Raw genomic sequence first — 25,769 nt, 5'->3', positions numbered from 1 at the left:
AAATATTACAATAAGGACAATATCAACAGCAGCGCTCACTTATAATACGCAGCTGATTCAGTGGTTGCCTAGCGACATAATAAGCAAAATGCATCAAAAAAGGCAGTGCCTCGCGTTCTCTTAACGAAGAATTGCATTGGTGTGAAAATCGGCCCCCGAGTCTTTTGTTTCTCCTCCTCAGACTTCAACAGGCTGTCCGGTTTTAGTGGTGACGAGGGCGGAGTCTCCTAATTCTGTGGCAGGGAGTGGTAACCCATGCTCCACCCATCCATTATACAGACCCCGCCCATTGCAAAGGGTCCGCCCGCAGTGCTGCTCACTGATTGGCATTTCTTGCGTCAGGTTGGCCAGGTGTTGCCACGGCACTTCCTCTTCCTGTTCAACGGCTGTCTGAGTGTGGGGGGTCATTTCCTTTTCATCTGCAGGACACAAAAATAATGACAGTCAAAACACTAATCTTTATCGAGAAAGGTCTGTTCACTTGGCGACCAGATTTATAATGCTGTGTTCTCACCAGACGCGGAAGAAGCATCGAGTGAATTACATGTTAAGTCAATGCAAAGGCAGGAATAGACATCCACGGTGCGATACGGACAAATGGCGCGATACGAGCGAATGGCACGGCGTTCAAAGTGTCTGAACTTCAGCAGACATTTGCGCAGTGTTAACCAATCAGGAGCTTGCTCTTGTGGGGGGTCGTGATTATGACGTAGCACCGACAACAGTTGATCAAACTGGGCTGGGCTCAGTCAGAAGCACAGCTGAAAGCCTCCATCAGCCAGGTTCAGTTTCTGGAGGAGTTTATGAGCTCAGAGCTGGTGCACCTCTGAAAGGATCTAGTGGACTCAGACACGGCTCCAAACCTTTTGATGCTGTTTTTCAGCCTTCATAAAGCACATAAACACTGTTATTTTCTTAATAAAATCCATGCTAGCCATTTAGCTATGAAGCTAGAGTCACCGGGTAGACAGAAGCCCTGCCCATCACGCGAATCCGCGTCTGTTCTAAAGTGAATTTGACCCGCGAATGAGGCGGATTTGACGCGTGAATGAAGCGAGTAACCTTAAATGTTCAAGCGCCTATTTACCCTCGCGTTTAGCATCTGTGTGAACACAGCATAACCCTTCCAGCAGCCAAATCAAGCCTTCGAATTGATGAGGTAGTAAGGACAACCAGTGGCGCACTTAACCAATTAGTGAGGTAAGCAGCCACTTAGGGCCCCATGGAATTACGGGACCCCGACCAATACCAAGATCTTGTCAACTTTTCAGACTTCCTAGCGAAGTGACTAGCGAATGTTTTTTGGTGTTACTAAAGATTTACTGGAGAGTTTTTCGCGTCCGTGTTGTACCGTTCCTAACATTACTCTTTGCAACGAGCTGCAGGTGATGCCGTTGGTCTCAGAGCACTCAACAGCGGCACAGTGCCACACAGCCGCCTCTCACACCTGCAACACTGAGAGCAAATCATTCTTCTGCATATCGACAGCAAATTAGTAAGAAGATAAAGGTTTCTTTAATATATATTATAATCTAAATTAATCTAGATTAAAATGGCTCATTTAAATTCTGCCGAAGGCATTCAGAATATATGTGCTACTCAAACATTGAGTATGTTTACATGGGTAAGAATACTTTAATATGATTAAGACAATACTTTGATTAAGAGTCACCATGTAAACAATGATTTTTGCTTACCTTAATCAGACTAAAGTCAAAACTGAACTCAACAGAAATGGAGTTAAGACATGTGGAGTCTGCAGATATTAGTGGCATTATTGAAGTAAACACCGCAATCAAACTATTACCGTCATGTAGGACTTTTTTTAATATACTTTCCGACAAGATCCACACATACGATTGTCAGTAAAGACACACACACACACACACACACACACACACACACACACATAAACACACACACACACACACACACACACACACACACACACACACACACACACACACACACACACACACACACACAGCGAAATACGGGAGTTTTTTCTGTCCATTTGCCATTCGCTATTAAAATCCATAACACACTCACCAGTCCTCACTCCTTATTTGTGTCGAATAGCCCAGTTTGTTACGGGGACATAAATGAAATGTTCATGAGTTACAGTGAAACTGGCGACCTGCAGTTAAAGTCAGGCATCCTGCTGATTTGATTCAGAAGGGCTCTTTTTTGTCGTGGGGAGTGGAGAACATGTGTCTGATTCCAGCGACGCTCCAGGGACAGACGAGTCTTCATTGAGGCCATCTTCCAGCATAAACCACGGCGAATGAAGTTCTGCACAAGACTTTTGGCCAGCGGAGAAATTAAAATGGTCGTGCCCAACTGAGTCTGGTTCTCTCAAGGTTTTTTTTCTTCACTCCCATCAGGTGAAGTTTTTTTTCCCTCTCCGCTGTCGCCACTGCCTCGCATGGTTCAGGATTGGTAGAGCTGCGCATCGATGAATTGGCTCTTTAGTGTTTGAACTCTCAGTAATGATTAAATCACACTGAACTGAGCTAAACTGAACTGAACTGAACTTAAACACTAAAACCTGAACCACACTGTTCCAGTTACTATGACCATTTATGTGAAGCTGCTTTGACACAATCTACATTGTAAAAGCGCTATACAAATAAAGCTGAATTGAATTGAATTGAATTTTTTGTCAGACGACTCACTGGTCAGGTATACATCCGCACTAAAATATCAAGGTGAAAGTCAGCATAGCTTGCGTAGAATAAATCCAGCTCCCAACCAAACTTTAGGAATAAATTAACGGCGCAATTTTAAAAAAATTCCGCGATAAAAGAGTCTCGCATTAACGGCCCACCACTAATGGCCTGTTTCCACTGAGTCGTACGGTACGGTTCGATTTGATACGCTTATATGGCCGTTTCCACTGTCAAAAGGCGTACCGAACTGAACCGTACCACTTTTTCGGCTCCCTTTCGAAAAGGCTGATGAACAGTAATAGATGTTCACCTCTCTGACCTCCTGCTGGAGTGTGAAGCTGCAGGGTTAATTTTAGCACACAGGAGTGTTGCTGGTTTTTCCGTTGGTTTTGAGATGTGTATGTGTGAAATGCAGACATGAGACACGGGGTCGTCCCTGAAGACCCTCCGGACCACACCAGAGGAACAGAAACTCACAACACACACACACACTCTCTCTCTCTCTCTCTTTCACAGTCAACACACACATACATTCATTGTTTTTCCTTTTGACACAAGATTATTTTTCTACCCCATTGGCAGATTATTTTGCTTGTTTTAAAGAAATAAATCTCTTCATTTTGACATTATTTCTTGATAGAGAGAGATGGATGGATGGGTAGTTCTTCTTTGATTATTTTAGCTAATGCATAATTTATTATGGTAAGCTGAATCATAGAGCTTTTCGAATGGCTGACCTACAATCTTGGAGCAGATTTTTAATTGATTAGGCAACCTTGTTTACATCATTACAGACAAACTTCTACAGCAGATAGAGTTAGAGCATTGCATAATACTCATTATTATTACTAGGCAACATTTAATAGCTATAAATGAACGTTTGAGTAAACTGGTTGACGCCACAAATGCAAATTAAATTGTAAACATTTGTTTTTATTTTACTGTGTAATTGAGTGCAATTTGTTTCATTAAATCTGGATTAGAAATATAGATTTATTACCAATTTCTTAACACCTGGTTATTTTCGACCACACTCTATAAATTTTTTGAGGACTATTAAATTCATTCATTCGTTTTCTTTTTGGCTTAGTCTCTTTATTAATCTGGGGTCGCCACAGTGGACTGAACTGCCAACTTATCCAGCACGTTTTACACAGCGGATGCCCTTCCAGCCGCAACCCATCATTAAAAAAAAAAAAAAAAAACAGTCAAAATTTTGGTGAAAATCATGGAAAAAATTCTGGCAGTGAAAGAGTTACAGGAGTTAAGCAGTTAAGCTCCGCCTCTTTGAACTCAACTTGATTCTGATTGGCTGTCAATGTTGTTATCTTTCATGAATGAGATGAACTAATTAGACCAAAATGGTTCACCATGAAATTGATGAATTTAATATCTGTTATTTTACTGTATATTCCTTAATTTAATATGCAATATTTTACAGCAAATTTCTGTAATTTAATATCCGTTATTTTACAATAAATTTCTGTAATTTAATATCCAATATTTTACGGTAAAATTCTGTCACTTAATATTCGTTATTTTACGATAAATTTCTGAAACTTAATATCCAATATTTTACGGTAAATTTCTGTAATTTAATATCCATTATTTTACGATAAACTTTTGTAATTTAATATTCGTTATTTTACGATAAATTTCTGTAATTTAATATCCGTTATTTTACAATAAATTTCTGTAATTTAATGTCCGATATTTTACAGTAAATTTCTGTAATTTAATATTCGTTATTTTACGATAAATTTCTGAAACTTAATATCCAATATTTACGGTAAATTTCTGTAATTTAATATCCGTTATTTTACGTTAAACTTCTGCAATTTAATATTTGTTTTTTATAATAAATTTCTGCAATTTAATATCTGTTTATTTACGATAAATTTCTATAATTTAATATCCGTTATTTTACGATAAACTTTTGTAATTTAATATTCGTTAATTTACGATAAATTTCTGTAATTTAATATCCGTTATTTTACAATAAATTTCTGTAATTTAATGTCCGATATTTTACAGTAAATTTCTGTAATTTAATATTCGTTATTTTACGATAAATTTCTGAAACTTAATATCCAATATTTACGGTAAATTTCTGTAATTTAATATCCGTTATTTTACGTTAAACTTCTGCAATTTAATATTTGTTTTTTATAATAAATTTCTGCAATTTAATATCTGTTTATTTACGATAAATTTCTATAATTTAATATCCGTTATTTTACGATAAACTTTTGTAATTCAATATTCGTTATTTTACGATAAATTTCTGTAATTTAATATCCGTTATTTTACGATAAACTTCTGTAATTTAATATCCGTTATTTTACGATAAACTTTTGTAATTCAATATTCGTTATTTTACGATAAATTTCTGTAATTTAATATCTGTTATTTTACAATAAATTTCTGTAATTTAATGTCCGATATTTTACAGTAAATTTCTGTAATTTAATATCCGTTATTTTATGATAAATTTCTGTTATGCAATGTTCGTTATTTTGACGGTAAATTTCTGTAATTTAATGTCCATTATTTACGGTAAATTTCTGTAATTTAATATTCATTATTTTACGATAAATTTCTGTAATTTAATATTCGTTCTTTTACGATACATTTCTGTAATTTAATGTTTCTTATTTTACAGTAAATTTCTGTAATTTAATGTCTGTTATTTTACGGTAAAGTTCTGTAATTTAATATTCGTCATTTTACGATAAATTTCTGTAATTTAATATCTGTTATTTTACGACACATTTCTGTAACTTAATATCCGATGTTTTACAGTAAATTTCTGTAATTTAATATCCGTTATTTAACGTTTGTTTTTCTGCCACCCCAGCTGCAGGAAGAAAACATTCAAATGAAAGTTTTTTTTACAGTGCATAATAAAATTAAAGCAAATCTGTAAATCTCCATGTAGGCATTTGTGGCAGTTTCCTCAAATGTTCGTTAAATTTTACTATGTGATAAAGTACACATGCTATTTGTTTAATTAAATTTGCATAACCTAATTACCCAATTTAATGCCTATTATTTTGCACCCACCCAGCAGTATTCGTCATCCTTGCAGTGAGACGTCTCAGTATTTTATGAAATGCTACCTGTGTTCTCTGAGGTCCTGTGGTGGCGTCTGTAGATGATGAACCAGAGCAGCAGCACCAGCACTGACCCACTCAGCAGCAGCCCAACACAGATCCACACGCTGGGGCTGAACACCAGCCAGGAGACCCCTGGAGCCCTGGAGGTCAACACCGGCTTCGGCAGCGGAGGAGGAGCCGCTACACACACAAACACACATGATGATGCACACTTAATTCACTCCTAACTGTGTTAGTAGTGTTTCGACATTGTCATTTCAGTTCTGGCTACCCAGAATACTCTAAAAATACTGGGTCAAATATGGACAAACACAACTTTTAAATTTAGATGAAAAAACATGGTGACAAGGTGGCTCAGTGGTTAGCACGGTTGCCTCACAGCTGAAGGTCACTGGTTGGAGTCCCGGCTGGGTCAGTTATCATTTCTGTGTGGAGTTTGCATGTTCTCCCCGTGCTGGTGTGGGTTTCCTCCGGGTGCTTCGGTTTCCCTCACAGTCCAAACACATGCGTTATAGGGGAATTGATGAACTAAATTGGCCGTAGTGTATGAGTGTGTGAATGAGTGTGTATGGGTGTTTCCTAGTACTGGGTTGCAGCTGGAAGGGCATTTGCTGTCTAAAACATAAAATGGAGTATTTAGCGGTTCATTCCGCTGTGGCGACCCCTGATAAATCACACATTAAGCTGAAGGAAAATATATTATTTAATTAATAAATAAATAATTATTAATAGATTTTTATTATAAATCTTTACTTTACAAAAAAACTATATTTTTTATTGTATTTTACTTCAACAATTTTTTAAAGAGTTTCCTGGATAAACAAACAAACAAACACTAACACATTAAAATAAATCAGCTCAAAATACAACTAAATTAATACACCATACTGTATAAAAAATAACTGAACCACCAAGACACATCCAGGCTGCAAATAAAAAAAAAAAGACGACGTAATATTGTCAATTATTCTTATAAGACATAATAAACATAAAAAAACATTCATTTTCTTGTCTGGCTTAGTCCCTTTATTAATCCAGGGTCACCACAGCGGAATGAACCGCCAACTTATCCAGCAATTTTTTTACGCAGCGGATGCCCTTCCAGCTGCAACCCATCTCTGGGAAACATCCACACACGCATTCACATGCACATTCATACACTACGGACAATTTAGCCTACCCAATTCACCTGTACCGCATGTGTTTGGACTGTGGGGGAAACCGGAGCACCCGGAGGAAATCCACGTGAAGGCAGGGAGAACATGCAAACTCCACGTAGAAATGCAACTGAGCCGAGGTTCGAACCAGCGACCTTCTTGCTGTGAGGCGACAGCACTACCTACTGCGCCACTATGTCGCCCACATAATAAACGTATTTAATAAAAATCTTAAGATTATAGTATAGTTTAAGCTAAAAATAAGATAAACAAAATAAAGATAAACTCACAGAGCAAGTCCCATATACTGAAAACAAAGATTCATTAGATTAATTAATCATTTTTTATGGTAAGTGGTTGTAAACAATTGATATGAGCTGAAATTAAACACACATGCAATTTAGTGAAGCAAAACTTAATTTGTTTGTTTAAAATCAGCTCAAATAAATTGTTTGCAATGAACCATTTTCATTCAGTGTAGCACTGGCAGCTAAATATGGTGAATGCAAATCCTGCAACAAAGATCTATATCTGCCAAAGGGAAGTAGAACTTCATCTGTGTTAAGCTGCTTTGACACAATCCACATAGCAAAAGTGCTACAGAAATAAAAATGAATTGAACTGAACTGGAGACTGAAGTTCCCAATGAAGAGTATTCAATGCAAACAGAGCTGCACACACTCAAACAATGACTTCTGCTGCTCGCTCAAACTACTTCAAACAACACAACTGTATATTAGACAGCAACTTCACTTTTGAAATTGTCACAAAAACTGCCTTAAAGCAGCTGATTTAGGGATATTTTTATTTTGTACAGTGTATGAGAATGCACTTTTGAAGACAATGGTTGGGTTTGTGCATAGTTGACCCAGTGTCAGGGTAAAACAACCAGGCAGTTTTTGAAAAAACAAATGACTGATACTGAATGTAAAGGTTGTTGTCAGATGTCAACAGATATTTTTAAGAGCGCAATGACTAAAACACTTAGATCAAGTGTAACCCCACCGTTTCTACGTCACCCAACTCGCTCCGAGCTGGTATCGAACCGGCGACCTTCCACATGGAAGTTGGTTGCTCCAACAAAGAGGCTAAAGACCATAGCCTCTAGCATGTGTCGCTAGAGCACTTTTAGGGGTCAGAGGAGTGAGGTTTTACCTGCACAGCACCTACTAGCTGGCCTCCGTTACACACACCCCCCTAAACCTCACTCCCATCCGGGTCACGGCACCAATGTAACCCCACCGGTTCTACGCCACCCAACCCCCTCCAAGCTGGTTTCGAACCGGCGACCTTCCACATGGGAGTTGGTTGCTCCAACAAGGAGGCTAAAGACCATAGCCTCTAGCATGTGTCGCTAGAGCACCTTTAGAGGTCAAAGGAGTGAGGTTTACATGCACAGCACACACTAGCTGGTCTCCATTACACTAGCAGGCACTAACAGAATCTTATTGTTAAATATTCAGACGATATGGTAATTTTAAGCTTGCTAAACAAACAAGATCCTGTTTCTGTCTATTTTTCTGAAATTGATTAATTTGTTGAGTGGTGTGATGAAAACTTTTTAAAAATAAATACAAAAAAAAAAACTAAGGAAATAATCTTTGATCCCAAGTGTGTTGTCGAGCATTTACCAGAGTTTGTACATAATCAAGAAATCACTCAGAGGGTTTACAGTTTCCCGAGAGTTCTGGATATGATGTGGGAATGTTCGGAGGTACAAAAACTTTGGGATTCGGTGCTGGACATTTTATTTAAAGTTACAAAAATTTGTTTCCCCAAAGATCCTGTACTGTTACTATTGAATGATAACTCTCAATTTCCCTTAAATGCAAAGGTCCGTAAATTTTGGTTAGCTGCTTCAACTGCTACAAAGAAAATGTTGGTACAAAGGTGGAAACCTCCTCATGATCTCTCAGATAAGCACTGGTTACATTTATAATTGGAAATACTGTATCTGGAACTGTCATCAGCACGGATCAACCATGCCAGGGTGGACATTCTTACGGCATGGAAAATCTACATATGCAACGTCAAAGAAATCTTGGACACTTAACCCTCATCTGATGCTACGGATGACAACTTAATGGAAATTATCTGACAGCTTGGTCTAAACTATAGTTATTCTGTGTTTCCTGATGTGCGTATAATGGGGTGGGGGGGGGTAGGGAATATATATGGGGTTATATCTGTTAAAAGTATTTTGTTATCTGATTGTAAAAATTGAATATTCTCACTTTCGGAAATAAAAAACTGAATTACAAAAAAAAAAAAAAAGAAATCACTCAGGTGCAGTCTTATGAGTATTTGGGAATTCACATAGACCGGTCTCTAACATGGGACACTCATGTGAACTGGATCTGTGAAAAGCTTCGCCAAAGACTGTATTTTCTACGAAGGTTATGGTTTTGTGGTGTTAATAAGTAAAATCATGTACTTATTTTATCAAGCTGTGTTTGAAAGAGTTATCAGGTATGGTCTATCTACATGGTATGGCAATCCTTCTGTAAATGCTACGAAACTAATAGGATCTGAAACTTTTACTAGTATACAAACACTCTACGAGCAATGCATCCTATATGAAGCGAAAAGAATTGTAAGTAACCCATCTCATGTACTTCTCCCACCTTACGAACTTTTACCTTCTGGAAGAAGATACAGAACTTTCCTCTGGAAACGAAACAGATTCAAGAACTCTTTTATTCCAGTGTCAATCCGACTATTGAACACTGAACAATAGTGTGTGTAATTCTTTTGCATGTTGGCTTATTCTTTTAAATTGTTATTGTGTCAGAACCTGATGAAGTGCTGGGTGAGTCTACAGAAAATTTCCCCTTGAGGGACAATAAAGTATACAAACAAACAAACAAACAAACAAACATCAGGGCCCGGTTTTTCAAAAGGTTTAATCCGGATAAAATTGATCCAGATTTAGTAATCCTGTTTTTGCGATCCGTGATCAGGTAATCCAGCTTACTTTTTGAGCCAGTTTTTCAAAGCAACATCGGATTGCATGCATCACTAATAAATAATCTAAACACAAAAATATTTTCCATTGTGATGAATATATATAAATTAGTGACTGAATAAAATTGATTGTTTTTGGTCAGTTTTGACAGCTGTTTGGGGGATTATTTTATGAGGCCAAACTCTTTCTACTTTGCTGTAGGCCTCTACTGAAAGGCTGAATACGTTAAAGCCAATAATCACTATAGCCTGACAGATGAACAAATAAAATTAAAACCTTATGAATAAATAGTATATCTCGTAAGATACTGCATGATCCAAAAATAGTATTATTTAACACATTTTTTAAGTTTTCCTTACATTTTAGGCATGAAATCCACGCTAAACTTCTGATGGGATCAGTTTAATTCAGGTTTTTTGGATCAAAGTGATCCAGATCCTACAAAAAAGGTCTGAAAAAACCAAACTAAAGGTTTGATCCGGATCAAAACCAAGATTGGATTACGTGATCTAATCCGATTATGTAATCCGTTTTTCTTTTGAAAAACCCATTTTCAAGATTTGATCCAATCCCTTATCCAAAATCCTAGTGGATTACTTTTGAAAAACCGGGCCCAGGGGTTTCTGAGCACCCGGAGGAAACCAACGCCAACACGGAGAGAACATGCAAACTCCACACAGAAATGCCAACTGACCTAGCCGAGACTCGAACCAGCGACCTTCTTGCTGCGAGTCACTGAAAACAGTCATAAAATAAGTTCGTCCAACTTAATTTATTTAATTGTAACAAGTCGAATTAGCTTTTACTTTTTAAAAGTGTCGCATAACTGGAGTAGAGTTGATTTTATATTGGCACATTTGCTCTCTCCTTAATAATATCACTTCAGAAACATATTTGCTAATCGGAAATAGGGAAATCAAACTAGCAGCCAATGATTATTAAAGTACAACATTGCTCACAGTGGAGTAAATAGTGCTAATGTTGGTTATTAAGTCATATTTACAAGCAATTTCAGACACAATATGCAGAGTACACTACAAAAAAAAAATGCTGTTCTTACTTAAATTTTTGGTCTTGTTTCTAGTACTCTAACAATTCCTAAATCAAGAAGAATTTTCTAGACAAGCAAAACATACTGTCTTGTTTTGAGAAATAATAGGCCAATATTAAGTGAGTTTTTCCGTAAAACAAGCAAAATAATCTGCCAATGGGGTCAGCAAAATAATCTAACGTCAAAAGAAAAAACAAGATTAATTTGCTTGTTTTAAGGAAAAACTTAATATTGGCATTTTATTTCTCAAAACAAGACTATTTGTTTTGCTTGTCTAGAAAATGCTTCTTGATATAAGAAATTTTAGATATTTAGACTAGCAATAAGACAAAAAATCTTTTTTGCAGTGTATAGTGCAGTAAACAATATAAGGAGCGTTAAAATGAACCAATGTGCAAATCTAAAACTAACTTTACCTCAGTGTATAGTAAAGGGTTCCCACACGCTCATTAGAGAGCCCTTATAAGTGTGTATGAACAAGGCATACTAATAAATGATGAACATCTGATACCTCCACTCAACCTGGTTAATCAGACATATCCAGCACTCACCTGTTGGTCCCAGTGCATCGTGGGAATGGCATATTCCGAGCAGAGAGTCCCAGCGAGATCCAGCAGGACACTGCTTCTTCTCCATCACTGAGAAAACTGAGCAGAGAGCTGACAGAAAACAGCGCGGTTTCACTTCTCCATCAGTCATGTAGGAGAGAATGAATCACTGATCGAATCCCTGGAGACTCAAACTGACGAGCAGAAGGAAACTCGGCCTTATTTTTAACCTCTCGTCTGCATCTGCTGAACTTCCTGAGATTGAACATCAGCAGAGGCTCCAGAGGCGTCAGTTCACTTAATGAACTACACTCACCGGCCACTTTATTAGGTACACCTGTCCAACTGCTCGTTAAGCAGCCAATCACATGGCAGCAGCTCAATGCATGTAGACATGGTCAAGACAAGTTCAAAGTGAGCATCAGAATGGGGAAGAAAGGGGATTTAAGAGACTTTGAACATGGCATGGTTGTTGCTGCCAGACGGGCTGCTCTGAGTATTTCAGAAACTGCTGATCTACTGGGATTTTCACGCACAACCATCTCTAGGCTTTACAGAGAATGGTCTGACAAAGAGGAAATATCCAGTGAGCGGCAGTTCTGTGAGCGCAAATGCCTTGTTGATGCCAGAGGTCAGAGGAGAATGGCCAGACTGGTTCCAGCTGATAGAAAGGCAACAGTAACTCAAATAAGCACTCGCCACAACCGAGGTCTGCAGAAGAGCATCTCTGAACACACAACATGTCCAACCTTGAGGCAGATGGACTACAGCAGCAGAAGAGCACACCGGGTGCCGCTCCTGTCAGCTTAGAACAGGAAACTGAGGCTACAATTCACACAGACTCACCAAAACTGGACAATAGAAGATTGGAGAAACGTTGCTGCTCTGATGAGTCTCCATTTCTGCTGACACATTCGGATGGTCGGGTCAGAATTGGGCATCAACAACATGAAAGCATGGATTCATCCTGCCTTGTATCAGCGGTTCAGGCTGGTGGTGGTGGTGTTATGGTGTGGGGGAGATTTTCTTGGCACACTTTGGGTCCATCAGAACCAATTGAGCATTGTGTCAACGCCACAGCCTACCTGAGTATTGTTGCTGACCATGTCCATCCCTTTATGAGCACAGTGTCTCCATCTTCTGACGGCTACTTCCAGCAGGATAACGCACCATGTCATAAAGTGCCAATATTTCCCATGGTCATGGTCCAAAAATGTGTTGCTCTTGATCACTCACCAACAGTATGTGACTCTTCCTGTGTGTTATTAAGAACAGCACTCCACCCAGTGGTCAAACACAGAATTACAAAAAAAAAAACTTGTAAAATGTATAGCTGCGTCCCAAATTGGATACTTATGCACTATTCTACGCCACTTTTGTAGTATAAATAGTGCAAGTAGTGCGTTCACACTGAAAACTCTAAAAATAATTAAGTGCACTTTAATTACCCGGATGATGCCCTCATTCAGCCGCTAAAATGAAGTGTGTAATGATGGACACTTCACACACTCAACCACCGCAGGTTTGCTTATGTAGCGGAAGGGGCGAAGCTATCGGACGCACATGTTAGATAACTTTATTTGATTTGGATGGTGAAAGCAAAATTCTCCTACGAGAGTGATTATAGTAAAAAAAAACATAAGTGTGCCATTTGGGACGACACTACCCACATAGCAAAATTTCTCTGGCCCAGCTCTGGCCCACACAATCAGGTTTTGCTTGGCACACATGCCGCAGTGAATTACGGTACATGACTGGACCAAATCTGGCTTCCAGACAAGGGCCAAACACAGACCATATCTGGGCCAAGTCTCAGCCAAGTTCATAACTCATAACTGGGTCTGAACTGGGTCAGATAGGTTGGTGTGTCACGATTGCAATGAAATTGATAAACCCATGAAGCGTTAGGCACACTATGGGCACGCTTTTTCTCAAAGTGACCTGATAGGTAGAATTTTTTTTCTTTACTCAAAAATGATTTTAGTGTATTTTAAATGTGGGTCAAGACTGGCCAAACTCACATGGCCCACTTATCACATTTTTAAATCTGGGCCAAATACTACATTTTTCATCTGGCCCAAATCTTGTGTGCCGCATTAGACTGTGCCACCTCTGCCAAACCCGGGCCATGTTTGGCCCACATGCTGTATGCCAGTGCCGAATAAATGCCTGCTGTGCCAGCTTTTTGCCAAATCTGGGCCAGAATTCTTTGCTACTAGGGTACATACATATACTATCCTGTTGAGTGTGTAAGTGCATAAGTACATAGTGTGCCAGTTGGGACGCAGCTTATGATAATAAAACTAGTTTTTTATAAACATACAGGCCTGTAGCAAGCACATTGATGGGGTGTTTTTTTGTTTAAGAGGAGTGTTTTGCAGTCATTTGCTTCATTTTCTATTAAATTGTGAGGTTCAAATACTGCATTGTGACATTAAGGATCATTTTTGCTGAAAATTGTCGGATGGTGATCAGAACCACACTTTTTAATGCAACAAAAATATATATTTTTACCATTTCTGTATAAACCCTATAGACAAACAAACTGGCCAGCTCATTTCCTCAGACAGAGTTAGTGAATAAGTAAAGATTAATTTGTCTTAAAGCCTTTCTCTATCAGCTACTTTCACAATTTTTGATGACATAATTTTTAAAAAATGGTCAAATTATAAACTCGGTCATTGGAGGCGGGTGTGTGTGCCCTGGTCCTCCAGGTTGGGGGTAGAGCTAGGCATAAGATTAAGAAGACGGTATGATAACCTTGGATATAAACATCACGGTTTCACGGTATTGTGATCACTGCTCTAAAATATAATCTGTTTAAATGTCTGAGTAAAAAAGCTAAACTTTTTCCCCATTTGTACACAATATATTTTATTTTGGGAAACATTTATAATATTTTGGAGCAGTTAACATGTCAGGCTAAATCATTCAAATTAATTATTAACTTCTGCTATCTTCATTTGTTTCAAAAATGCTGATTTTATTACAATTTAAAACGGCATCTTTGGAGGTCTTTACTGCTGTAGATACTGCTGTCCTAAAAAAACAAACAAAAATGTAAATAAAAAAAATCTCAAACACCTTAGAAACAGTATAGCAGAAAACTGACATTAGACCTTGACTTTTCCAAACCGTGATATACCTTGAAAATATCAATTTTAATATAAGTGGCGTAGTAGACGTACATTAAACATAAAACACAAAGGTTGTCCCAAAAACTCCTCAACAATTGTGCCGATTCAGCTGAAAAGTTTAAACGAGCAACAAAAATATAGTATTTAGTAAAACAGACAATTATAAGAGGCTTATCAGATCCCTGCACAATGTAAAACTGTTGAGTTCAACACATTTCTTTTATGCTGTGTCCACACAAATCATTTATCGTATTTTTTTACTAATTTAAGTGGATTGAACATAAAACAATTAGGTTGTCCAAAAAATTAGGCAAGAATTGTGTTTTTTCAAGTAGTTTGCAGCAAAAGGTGTTTATTTTGAGTGTACACCCTGCTGACAAAAACCAGCTTAAACCAGCCTAGCCAGGTTTACTTCGTCCAGCCTGGTTTTAGAGTGGTTTTGGCCATTTACAGGCTTGACCAGCCTAGCCAGGCTGGGAGCTCAGCCAAAACAGCTATGTCCAGCTTAAACTAGACTAGTCAAGCCGTTCATCTTGCAGCCTGACCAGCTAAGACCAGGCTGTGGAAAGGCTGAAAACCCCTCTAAAACCAGCTAAGCCTAAAACCTAGGCTGGTTTAGGCTGTTGTTTTTTTCAGCAGAGTGTTACATCAGCCAAACACCCGTCCACAATCATCTAAATCTGCACCCAGTGAAAGAAGACAACCACCATTGTAGAAAACTTCTGGTTTATTCTCTGTGTCACGTATTTTCTGAGAGAAGACACAAATGCACAGCACAAATATTGCAGATTTACATTCAGCTCTCTAATATTTCACTCGCTTTCTGTAAAACTACAGCAGAAACTAAACATTTCCTTCAATTCAAAAGCATAATATAGTAAAATACTTAACAAGACATCAGAGAGAAAACGCAAGCGCACAGTTCAGCAGATATTGCAGATTTACATTCAGCTCTCTCAGAAAGGGAAACACAGAAAGCTCACTGTTGTTGGGATCTCGTATACAACATTCAAATGCATTACCAACGTGCCATTTTAGTTAGCAAAACACCTCAACCATCGCCAAATTCAACATTAAGAATACAAAACATGTAGTAGAGTGTATTATTCTCACAGCAAACTCCCCTACAATGGCAGAAATGATATTAAACACTTACATTACCTTATAATAATCTGTTTACAAGAGAGAGAGCACAGAGGTGCGCTTACCTGTTTCCCTCGCTTTCTGTAAACTACGGTAAGCGCAAATGGACAAAACACTAAAATGTTGTGCGATATACAGGATCAACCGCAAGAGGGCACTAAAACCCCATTTCATCTATATAGACTCATTTCATGGAAGTAGATAAGATGAATTCATTTATATTGTCTGACTCTGGTACCCACACAGCAGAGGATTTACAGACTAAACACTACTTAAAAGAGGTCTTGTAGACCTACATGTACGTGTTTTCCGGGGATTTTTTAGACTGTAAATTAAATTTTTATCCTGAGTGACTCTCAAATGAGGACTCCTCTTAAAGAGGCAGTAGCTGCTACTAATACAAACATTCCGACAGAGAAGAATAAAAACAAACAAGCTATTAACTGTGCACAATTTTTAGCTACAAACGTTCCCATTGGGTTACACAACATCATTTTTATGAATTTTCTTAGAATGTTCAATACATCAAGTTTTATTAGACGATGTATTCATGTTCTTTTTTGATTATAATAACATTCATAATGTTTTCATGATGTCTCATCTAATATCAATGTTCTCAGAGCATTATTTATTCATTCTCCTTTGTCTTAGTTTTTTTTTATTCATCAGGGGTTTGTTCTTCGTACCTCGCTTAAATGATCTAAGATGATTTGGCAGATCCTGGATCTTTTAATCTTGATAACTGATCTCACGCTAATTTGGTTCTTCAAACAAGTTCGCTAATCAGATTAGAATGTCTGGATGAACTGATCTGAGATCGCTGCGTTTGTTGTGAAGGACAGATCTATCCATCCTCGAAATCATGATCAGCAATGCAATGATTGGCTGACGGCACAGCAGCGTAATGACATCATCTGATTAATATTCAATTATCCATGTGAGCAAATTTACATCAAATAAGCAGTGAACGGCTTGTTAAATATGACACGCAATAACCTTCCACATTTGTTGTGAGCTGCAGGCTTTACACTTTCATGTGACAAGTGTATTCATCATGTATTTCAATGCAAATCAGTGTATTTAGTTCTACATTTAGAAAAGGTTTTCTTTATTATAGTAGCCGTTTTTTAATCGGTGTAAAGAATAACTGGTCTTTTACAAAAGCATTTCGGTATTGGTAAAGGCGTCTGCAACTTTTGTGAAGCATCAAATCAGCGGCATATTAACTATCAAAACATGTTTATGACTGCATAAATGTATTATTGCTTTAAAAAAAAAAAAAGTCACATATTCTGCATTTCTATTATACACAATTTGTACTAAAGCGATCTAAAAAGTTCATATCAATAAGTTTTCTCTTTGCACCACCAGGTGGCAGTCTTTCTACTTTCATTTCGAGGGTGCAGATTGCATACGTTTTATTAATATGTATAACTTTATTTATTTTATTAATGACTATAACTTTATATATATTTAAAAATTTATGTACCATTTTCCCAAGTGTATATAACTAAGAAAATATCAGAATTCAGAACATACTTTCTGTATTATCTTTGCTTGAACTGAGCCGATCTAATCCTGTTTATATGAATTGAACCTGCTCCCGATCAGGTTTGACCTAGCAGAACTGTTGCTATGACAACATCAAAGAACGGACACCAGGGGTCACACAGCGGAATGAACCTCCAACTTGCCCAGCATATCTAGTCCCCTGCCTTCATGACAACACACCAAATTCAAGTTAAAAAATTTATGAACAGACAGTACAGTAATAAAACAGAACTGGGAAGCAAAAATAGACTTCAGGAGAGGGAAAGGGCAAAACCACCAACAAAAAGTAGCCTGGAGGGCCGAAGCCCTGCACAGTTTAGTTCCAACCCTGCTCCAACACACTTACCTGTAGGTTTCAAACAAGCCTGAAGGACTCAATTAGTTTGATCAGGTGTGTTTAATTAAGGTTGGAACTAAACTGTGCAGAACTGCGGCCCTCCAGGAACTGAGTTTGACACCTGTACCCTAGCTAGTTAGGGAGTAAAACTGTCTAAATTGACAAAGTAAAATTAAATTAACAACAAATGTACACTAACTCCCTAACTAAACAAACAAGAGAAAAGGGTTTTTGAAATAAAATGGCACACACCTCCCTACAGCTTCCAAACACAAAGTTAATTTTTAATAGGGATGGCTGACGTGAAACTGATGTTTCGACTCAGTGTCGAGATCCCGAAGCGCAAGTGTTTCGAAACACTGCACCGAAGCATGATCCGAAGCACCCAAGTCACATGACTAAAGTGTTTCGAAACACCTGGTCACGTGACTGAAGCGATTCAAAGTATCGATCAGCTTAGAAACGTTTCGAGACCTGGTGAATCTCCATTTCACTGCCAAGGTCTTGAAATTCTCTGTTTTATATGGCCTAGAGGACTGTGCATGTGCATGCTGTTTTTGTGCTTTGCATGATGTTTTGGGTTTGAATCCCGACTTGTACAAATATTCTGAAATCATGGTTTTATGTATTTTAATCATGTTTCTGTTTTGTGTAGCCTAAATAGGATACAGCTGCAGTTACGCCATCAATTTAGCATCATTTTTGTAACACTGTAAAACAACAATTGATATTTTTACAGTCTGGTTGAGTTTAGAGTTTGGGTAGACATTAATAACAGACACAGTTTCTGATCTAGCAACAACCCTGTTTTAAGACCAAAACAAGACATATTTATTCACAAATTGTTTATTCGGATATCAGACCAATGTTGAAACAAAACGATTCAAGAGCAAAGCATTACCAACTGGTTTTAAAGCATTTCAAAACAACTATATCAGGCTGACTTCAAACCTACTATCCTCACATGGTAGGCTGACACCTAAACCACTGTACTAAATTACTTGAAGGATCAAGTATACAAAGTGGGGTTTAATGCCTCAATTTGTTTACCTGTTCTTTGTTGAAGCTGTTTCAGTGCAATACATAAAAATGACCACTAGATGTCACTGTAGAGTGGGGTTTCGAAACGTTTCGAAGCTTCGACACATTTGCTTCGACTGTTTCAGTGTTTCACGAAGCCTCGCTTTGCCCACCACTAATTTTTAAAAGCAGAGTTTAACTGGCTTCAAAAGCTTATACAACAGAATTTAACTTCAACAAGTTAAGCACAACAGCAACTAATAAACTTTGAACAAAACAACCAGGCAGGAGAGAGACCACACTATAAAAGCAAGCTTCAATGTGGCTTGCAACGGGCAAGCTTTTAAGCTCGGGCAACGAGCAGCAGGTGCAATCAATCAACCTCCTCTCCTCCACACCTAGCTGAGAAACAGGTATCAGGAACAGACAGAGAGAGAGAGAGAGAGAGAGAACAGAAACCAAACACAATAACACATTCAAACACTGCGTAATGTAACAGTTATACAAATATTTCAGTCAGATGTTATATTAAACAGCGTCATTTAAAACATCATTAGAACATTCAATTCACATTAATAGTTGTAAGACTGTTTCCCAAACGTTCTCAGTAAGTTATAAAATCATTATTGTGGAAGGCTTTTATATTCAAAATGTTTTTATTTTTACGTTTTTAACAGTTACTAACATTGTTGTTTGTGAAAAAACTTTTGCATCACGTTACAGTTTTCTCTGAGCGTTATTTAAAATGTTATTTCCAATTACAATCACCAATCACATTAAACTAATGTTGTTAGAATGTTTCCCTAAAGTTTCCAGTAGAAACATTACAATGGAATTATAATAGTACCCCTGTTAGCTGGGTCATGAGTTTGGGGAAAGAGTGTATTTTTCTTGAACAGAGCACAGTCCAGATCACTTCTTTTCCCAGAGCGCTTCAGTTTATACACAGTTTCACACCAGAGAGTTTGGTCATCTGTTTTTGTCAAGACAGCGGTGACTGTAAACTTCTCATATGGAGGAATCAGCACCTCTTGTTCATAACCAGCGAATGAATATTTAGCCACATCAGCGCCCTCACAAGTGTTGATCTCAAAACACAAAACCTTTGCCTAACCGTTTCGCTTGATCTTTATTACTAGATGAGGATGTAAACGAGCCAAAGCGAATTTCCTTAGACTTGTGGAGATTAAATGTTGATTTTGTACCACTGAAAGTGTCATAGCACTTGTTTTTTTGCTCCTTTCTTAGAATCTGAACGGCATCAGTCAACAGAAAGTAAAGTGAATACCATCTGTATCTCTTGTCTATGTAGTTCTGTTTGCCATTACGAGTGTCTTCATTGAATTGAGGATATACAACCTTATTAATATCCCCACTAGCGTACGTATAAACATAGATGGCAATCGAATGTTTCTTCTTAAACCTTCTGAGAAAATTCCAAACACGCACCGCTTTCTGTTCACCTACTTGCCAAAGCTCATTAAATCTATTTGAGTTCGATCTTTCCTCTTTCAGATATGTTTTCTCCACCAGACGTGACATTTTGGCTCTGCAGATGGAGAATTGATCGTCCACTGAGTTCAGCGCCATATCCAGAGGATAATCCTGTGCTTCTGCAGCGGCACTGGTGTGATCCTGCAGAAATGATGAGCAGAATGAGCACAGCCCTGCTGAAAAATACAGCTTAAACCAGCCTAGGCTGGTTGGCTGGTTTTAGCTGGTTGACCAGCCTGGTTTTAGAGGGGTTTTGGTCATTTCCAGGCTGGTTTCCAGGTCTTAGCTAAACCAGCCTGGTTTAAGCTGGATATAGCTGGTTTTGGCTGGACTCCCAGCTTGGCTAGGCTGGTCAAGCTGGTCATCTCCCAGCCTGACCAGCTAAGACCAGGCTGGAAATGGCTGGAAACCAGCCTGGAAGTGGCCAAAACCCCTCTAAAACCAGGCTGGTCAACCAGCTAAAACCAGCCAACCAGCCTAGGCTGGTTTAAGCTGGATTTTTCAGCAGGGATCATGAATATTCATATCTGTGATATTAACTCTGAAACTCAATCTCACCTGGAGAAGAGCTGCTAACATCAGGAGAAGAGCTTCAGTGATCCTCAACATCTCCATTCTGACAAATCCCTCTCAATACTGTGCTGGAAGACAAGCGGTTGATTCACATGTCAGCATGAATATGTCTATAAGATTTGAATAATATATTCAAGATTAAAAATCACCTGTGATTCTGGTGTTTTCCTCAAATTCAGTGTCGTTTTCAAGAGCAAGAAGATCAGATGAGTAATGCCTCTTGCTGTCTGACAATAACGACCCTTCAGACTTTGTAAGTTGTCTTATATGTACATTATTAATGCGTGTTTGTGTGTGTTTTGAAGTGTGATCTTGATGCATTTAGCTCAACTAAACACTTTAATCATAACGCAACACCTCTGAGCTCTATATGTGTGTGTGGTTTCACACCACACAGACTAAGGCTAATGAAAATATATTTATATATGTAAATTAGCTTTTAACAGGTTTGTTTCAGCTCACATTAGTTGCAACTCAACAGAGATCACCATATGATTAATATACAGAAGCATATTCTCAATTAAAATGGAAGACAGACGGTTGTTTCACATTTCAACAGGAATATATCCATATTTTAATAATACCTTTAGGTAAAAAATACCTACACTGTAAACCCTGCTGAAAAATCCAGCTTAGACCAGCCTAGGCTGGTTGGCTGGTTTTAGCTGGTTTACCAGGCTGGTTTTAGAGGGGTTTTGGCCATTTTCAGGCTGGTTTCCTGCTATTTCCAGCCTGGTCTTGGCTGGTCAGGCTAGAAAATGACCAGCTAAAACCAGCTTGACCAGCCTGGTTTAAGCTGGACATAGCTGGTTTTGGCTGGACTCCCAGCCTGGCTAGGCTGGTCAAGCTGGCTTTAGCTGGATTTAGCTGGTCATTTCCTAGCCTGACCAGCTAAGACCAGGCTGGAAATGGCCAAAACCCCTCTAAAACCAGCCTGGTCAACCAGCTAAAACCAGCCAACCAGCCTAGGCTGGTTTAGGCTGGATTTTTCTGTAGGGAAAGTACTGGCTGCCTTAACGTTAAGCTGAATCAAATTAACCTTACATATTAAACTGGCTTAAAACACCTAATGTCGAGTTCAGACTGCAGGATTTTCAAAGTAGTCGTGTCACAGATGTTTTCACACTGCATGATTATCTGGGCTTGTGATCTGTCGCTGCTTTGTTTACACTGCAAGATGGATCGACGACAGGAGAGTTCACACTGCATGACTTTATAATAGGAAGAATCGCCAACAACTTTGTCCAAACTACATCTCACCACCAAACACATGTGAGAAGTGACATGGAAACAACGCAAGGTCACGTAGTATATCTTAAGTTAATGACTACATAATGGAAAAACAGAACTTTAGCTTTAGAAAATGTACATATTTGCTCAACAGGCTTTTGAAGAGAATAAACCAATTCTCCTCAACTTTTTTACTGTTTGACCCAGTTGTGATATTACGAGTGCTCCTGCCAAATTCACACTAGTTTTTCCTTCATTTCTTGGGTCCAAATAAACTAAAAATGAGCGCTTTAAACTTCTCCCCCAGCATCCTGCTGGCCTGCAGGTACACACACTAGTGAATGCCGCTCTCTCATTGGCTGTAGGTGATCACGGATGTGACAATGGAAACGCGGCTATTGTCTTGTTGGAAGGTGAACCTTTGGCCTAGTCTGAGGTTCTGAGCACTCTGGAGAGGGTTTTGCAGGATATCTCTGTACTTGGCTGCATTCATCTTTCCCTCGATTGCAACCACTCGTCCTGTCTCTGCAGCTAAAAAACACCCCCACAGCATGATGCTGCCACCACTGCTTCACTGTTGGGACTGTATTGGACAGGTGATGAGCAGTGCTTTTCTCTACGCATACCGCTTAGTAGAGCTGTGAACCTACACTAGTCTCACGGTTCGGTTCGGTTACGATTATCATGCCATCGATTCGGTTCATTTCGATATCTCGGTGCATCACGGTGCATTGACGATGCTTTCCATACACAGTTTTATATTTTCTTCACAGCAGCAGTTCTTGTATTAAAATGTAGGAATATATTTATATTTATAAACTATATGTAAATCAATTTTGTAATTTAATACAAACAGTCAGAAATATAAACTGTAACATTACACAAAACGAGCATTTAACAAATAATATAAACAAATATAAATATCCAGCTCAATTTCTGATCCTTGTCTAGTTCTCTTACACCTCTTTGATTGGTCACACCCTCAAAAAAAAAAAACGGTTGCGATTGGCTCTTGCGCGCTGCGCTCTTCACAGATGAGTGATGCTGATAAGCGCAAGACGGCAGCGGCGATCTCACAGCTGATGCATGATAGACACGGTGGAGAAAACTCTGCAGACACGCGCTCGTTTCTGGATGCAAAAGTAACGCTGTAAAACAGCCGAGAGGAGAAGAAAAGCCACGCCAGCAGGTCAAATGGGCCACTGTGTGTGTAAGAGAAAGAGAGAGAGACAGAGCGAGAGAGAGAGAGAGAGAGAGAGAGAGAAATGGAGTAGGCTACTCACACTCTCTCGATCTCAGTGAAATAGGGGCTTTTGTTGTATCTGTCAGTGAAAGACTGATCCAGCAAACTCACACAGTGAAATTGTGCACAGTTTATGAGTTTTAAGTAGTTAAATCTCTGTAAATACTCGCGATCGCCTCCCTCGCGACAGAGCGCATATGAGGTAAATGACGTCAGTAATAACCGGTTATGATTATTACTGAACCGATACCGAATTGAAAGAAACAATAAATTTTGACACCCCTACCGCTTAGAATTAAGGCGAAAAAGTTCTACCTGGGTCTCATCAGTCGAGAGAATTTTATTTCTTACCATCTTAGAGTCCTGTCTTGCACTGAGGAGAGGCTTCTGTCAGGCCACTCTGCGGACAGGTGGAGGGCTGCAGTGATAGTTGACTTTCTACATTTTCTCCCATCTCCTGACTGAATCTCTGGAGCTCAGTCACAGTGATCTTTGGGTTCTTCTTGACCTCTCTCACCAAGGCTCTTCTCTCCTGATAGCTCAGTTTGGCCGAATAGTCAGCTCTAGGAAGGGTTCTGGTCATCCCAACTGTCTTCCATTTAAGGATTATAGAGGCCACTGTGCTCTTGGGAACCTGAAGTGCAGCAGACATGTTTCTGTAAGCTTGGCCAGATCTGTGCCTTGCCTCAATTCTGTCTCTGAGCTCTTCAGGCAGTTCCTTTGACTTCCTGATTGTCGTTTGCTCTGACATGTATTGTGAGCTGTAGGGTCTTATATAGACAGATGTGTGGCTTTTCTGATCAAGTCCAATCAGTGTAATCAAACACAGCTGGACTCAGATGAAGGTGTAGAACCAGGGGCGCAACTACACATTTACTGAGGGGTATGCGGGTTCAAATTTTGTGTGATCCCTCTTATTTTGGCAAACTAATAATTTAATTAATTAATAATAAATGAAGACAAATTTTCAGATTAACCTTATAACTTTTGACATTATGTATGATTTGACAGTTTATTTTGATAAAAATAAAAACAAATCTAAACAGTTACATCTACATAAACAATTTAGGCTGTGTGACTGCATGTTATTGTGTTAAATGATTTTGAATTAAACAATAACAATGTTATATTTGTATAAAATGCAAAATAATGTTTTTTAACAAAGCATAATTATTTATTTTTATTAATTAACTTTTAATAAGGATTATTTAAAAAATAGTTTTGGCACAATGGCGCCCCCCCCCCCCCCCCATGTGTGGCGCCCCTATGCGCCGCATATACTGCATACCCCCTTTTTGCGCCACTGTGTAGAACCATCTCAAGGAGGGTCAGAAGTAATGGACAGCACCTGAGCTAAATATATAAGGGTCACAGCAAAGGCTCTGAATACTGAGGAGCATGTGATATTTCAGTTTTTCTGTTTTAATAAATCTGCAAAAATGTCAACAGTTCTGTGTGTTTCTGTCAATGTGTGGCGCTGTACGAACATTCATGAGGAGAAAATTTACTTAAATGATTTTAGCAATTGGCTGCAACACAACAGTGACAAATGTAAGGGGTCTGAATACTTTCTGTACCCACCATATGTACAGTTGAAGTCAGAATTATTAGCCTTCTTAAGTTTTTTTTTTTTGTTTAAATATTTCCCAAATTATGTTTAATAGATTCAGGAAATGTTCACAGTATGTCTGATAATATTTTTTTCTTCTGGAGAAAGTCTTATTTGTTTTATTTCGGCTAGAATAAAAGCAGTTTTTAATTTTTTAAACACCATTTTAAGGTCAATATTATTAGCCCCTTTAAGCAATATTAGTTTTGAATTGTCTACAGAACAAACCACAGTTATATAATACCTTGCCTAATTACCCTAACTTTACCCTAATTAACATAGTGAAGCCTTTAAATGTCACTTTAAGCTGTATAGAAGTGTCTTGAAGAATATCTAGTCTAATATTATTTACTGTCATCATGGCAAAGAGAAAATAAATCAGTGATTAGAGATGAGTAATTAAAACTATTTTGATTAGAAATGTGTTGAAGAAATCTGCTCTCCATTAAACAGAAATTAGGGGGAAAATATGAAATAATTAAAATTTAACAGGGCAAATAATTATGATCTTAACTGTACAGTATGTCAGCAATGTGTGTGTGTGTGTGTGTGTGTGTGTGTTTCTGAACTGAAGTGTGATCTTGATGCATTTAGTAGCAGTAAAGTGTTTGTTCAACCGTTTAGCGTCACAAAACACTTGTGAAGGTCCATGTGTCGTTTCACACCAGACAGAAAGAGAGACCAATGCTTAAAAACTGTTAACGGGTTTGATTCACTCTATCTGATGAAGATGCATGTGCAATGCAGACTCTCAGTTAAACAAAATACACTTTACCCTTATGTGTGCTGTTGGGCCATTTTCATCCACTCTGGGCTGACTTTGAGTCTTAATTTGGCCACAGCTTTCTGTGTTTCAGCAAATGGAATGATTTATACAGGACAAATATTAATTTGACACATATTTTGGGAAAATGCTTTGAAATTTT

General features: G+C 38.4%; 1 protein-coding gene and 1 pseudogene across 1 annotated transcript in view; both read right to left on the bottom strand.

The window, feature by feature from the left end:
- plbd1a (phospholipase B domain containing 1a) overlaps positions 1-25,769 on the bottom strand; it is a 364,744-nt gene that overhangs the window by 244,744 nt on the left and 94,231 nt on the right. The window lies entirely within an intron of this gene.
- Positions 19,431-20,838, bottom strand: LOC108182926 (NAD(P)(+)--arginine ADP-ribosyltransferase 2-like; annotated as a pseudogene).

This window comes from Danio rerio, chromosome 3 (genome assembly GCF_049306965.1).
Source record: "Danio rerio strain Tuebingen ecotype United States chromosome 3, GRCz12tu, whole genome shotgun sequence".
Classification (NCBI taxonomy): domain Eukaryota; kingdom Metazoa; phylum Chordata; class Actinopteri; order Cypriniformes; family Danionidae; genus Danio; species Danio rerio.
This window is presented reverse-complemented; position numbering and strand designations above follow the sequence as displayed.